Raw genomic sequence first — 2,962 nt, 5'->3', positions numbered from 1 at the left:
TTGAATTAAAATTTTAAATTTTTTTAAAATTTATTAATAATTAAGTCCCATCCATAACTTTTAATTGAAATTCTCTCAGAAGATGAATGGTATTTATAAATAATAAAGCCTTTAAAAAACAAGGGCCCTCTTGAAAGTCTCGCTTCCACTTATTTTGCAGCCACTTTTGAATGAAAAAGTTGGGATGCGTAAATAAACATCGTACGAGTTAGGGATGGGGAGGATTCCAAAGTCGAAGTACGTTGGGATTGAACGAGAGGCTCATAAGCTTCGGCTGTCATTCTCTTCTTGCTTCTGGTTTGATTCGCCCGCCTCTCCGTAAGTTTCCTTCAGTCAGTAATACACATATAAAGGATATTTTTATCTTTCCATAATAAAAGTAGGTACTTTAGTCCTATAAACTAATATCAAAATCATTTAATCTTAATCCCTTTCGGGGACATCCGATAAAATTGAAATGATACAGAAAAGATTAACATGACCTTTGTGCAAAGATGACACGCACAAATCGAGAATCATTTAGTCTTACAGTGTACTTCCTCTCTTAAAAAATATAAAGTATTTTTAATCGAATCTCATTTTTAATAAAATTTTTACATACTTTCAAACTAACCCTATCTTTTTATTTTTATCTATATTGATTACCCTATAATAAATATAAGTCACCATCAATAAGGACACTTTTGGAAAAAGGCAATGATTATACATTAAAAGACTAAAAATGTCTTACTTTTTTAACATCCAACTCCTCAAAAAATGTCTTATATTTTTAAATAGAGAGAGTAATTATTTGTCTTCAAAGAACCTTGTTTCAGATTTTCCCTAATCTATATATATAGTAAAGTCTAATATTATTTTTTAATAAATTTATTTTATTTTTTATTTTTGTGCAAGTGAAAAAGTTTTGAGAGAATTATAAGAATGTGGGGCTCATAATTAAAAACATAGTCATGAGACCCTTGGTTAAAAAATAAAAGTAAAATTAAAAGTAAAAAATAAATAATAAATATGAGAGTTGCAATGAAAAATGTGAGTGTTGATATGCAACAATGATAATAAATAGTAGAATAAAATACAAAGCTAAATAAAAATTTATATTTTTTATGAATATAGGAAAAAAATTATATATAAGAGAGAAATTATCTTTTAAATATGATGCATTTAATAAAGAAAAATTAATTTTTTTCCTTTTTAGACAAAAAACTAATGATTTAACTCATCTCCTTAATTATAGTGAGGTGGTTAAATTAAAAGTGACTTATATATAGGACATGAAAGAATACTATAATATTAACTATGCTATTTTCTTAATTTAAAATTATTATTTAATATAAAAACAATTTTTATTTATTCTTATTTTTGGCTATAATTATAATTTATAAATACAATTATGACATAAATTATAGTATATTGTTTCTTATAGTATACATTTTATTTTTTTTAGGATCATGCATGGGCAAACAAATATAGGATTCAAAAATACTTTTAATACTCCTTCCGTTTAAAAATGTAAGCTATTTTTTTGAAGAGTTGAATGTTTAAAAATATAAGGCATTTTTAGTCTTTCGAAGTATAATTATTGTTTTTTTTTTCAAAAGTGCTCCTATTGATAGTGACTTTATATTTATTATCGGGTGTTTAATAGGGGTAAATATGAAAAGATAAGGTTAATTTAAAATAGATAACTATTTTATTAAAGGTAAAATTTAATTAAAAATATTTTATATTTTTAAATGAAGGAAGTATACATAAGGCCCTTAAATAGTTACCTTTATGATAAGGATAAGATATTGCAAAACAAAATTACTACTTAATTATAATTTACATGAGACAGTCAATGATGGATTTACGAATAAGAAAAAATATTTTTTTTATTAGTTATGAGGGAAAAATTAGTAAAAATTATATTTTTTAATTTGATTTCAAACTTTTTCTACACATTAATCAAAGAAAAAATACAAATGTTTGAAGAAATTACATGCTCTAAAATAAAATAAATAATTATTTTGTCTTTAATATACATGAGAAAAACTACTTTTAATATTGGATAAATTATTATTTGAATTTTAATTTATTATTTAAATACATTAAATATGATATTTTGAGTACAATAAATAATTATTTTTTAATTGATATATTTTATTTTATTTTCTTTTTATCTTTTAATATTAAAATATCCCATACATCATGCAGACACCTGTGGCTACGACCCGTGGCCCATCCACGTAAGTACGTATCAAATGCGGCTGAGTGATTGATTGGCGCCGTTTTATTCCCTTTCTACTGAGGCACGTTTCGCGTTCACTCGTTTTTTATTCTCCTTCGTTACTATTTGTTTCTTTCGTCTGTTGTTTTCTTCCTTGGACATCTCCCACACCCTACTTGATTTAAATATAAGATATTCAATAACTATAATTTTTTTCAATCATACGTATGTTTTATTTATTATTATTTTTAAATGATACATCAAAATTTTAATTTTATTATTAAAATACTTATATAAAGTATTTAATAAAGATATAATAAAAAAGATATAAATTTTTTTATTAAATTAATATTTCCACTAACATTTTTTAAAATCATGTATTTGTTATCAATACTTCATATTTTAATTTGAAGGGAGTACTTGTTAATGGTTTTTTTATGAAATTAAATTATTTCTAAACCCTTTACTGATATTCTCCCCAAAATTATTTTTATTCAGATAACTTGGTTTTATTCTATTGTAAAAAACAAAAAATAGGTTCAACTTATTTAATTAATCATTTTTACTTTTTAGGCTATCTTTCACTTGACTAATTTGTTTTTTTTTTTGGGTCATACTAAATTTTTTAAGTGACAAAACAATTTTGGCCCGAAGAAAAATTGAAAGCGAAAGTTAACAAATGGGAAGGAAAAGGTAGACGTGGAGATTTCCAGGCCCCGCTTTTATCCCTTGGCAAAAAGCACGAAGAGTCATGCA

The 2,962-nt window shown here is 24.3% G+C and overlaps 1 non-coding gene across 1 annotated transcript; it reads left to right on the top strand.

Annotated features, from left to right (window-relative positions):
• The first annotated feature begins 426 nt into the window (after window positions 1-426).
• On the top strand, window positions 427-530 carry LOC129301023 (U6 spliceosomal RNA). Its single transcript, XR_008590885.1, has one exon. It is a non-coding gene; the product is annotated as a U6 spliceosomal RNA (small nuclear RNA).
• Window positions 531-2,962: the final 2,432 nt, after the last annotated feature.

Source organism: Prosopis cineraria, unplaced genomic scaffold (assembly GCF_029017545.1).
Source record: "Prosopis cineraria cultivar Desert tree isolate PC_DT_omini unplaced genomic scaffold, ASM2901754v1 PC1851, whole genome shotgun sequence".
In the NCBI taxonomy this organism is placed as follows: domain Eukaryota; kingdom Viridiplantae; phylum Streptophyta; class Magnoliopsida; order Fabales; family Fabaceae; genus Prosopis; species Prosopis cineraria.
This window is presented reverse-complemented; position numbering and strand designations above follow the sequence as displayed.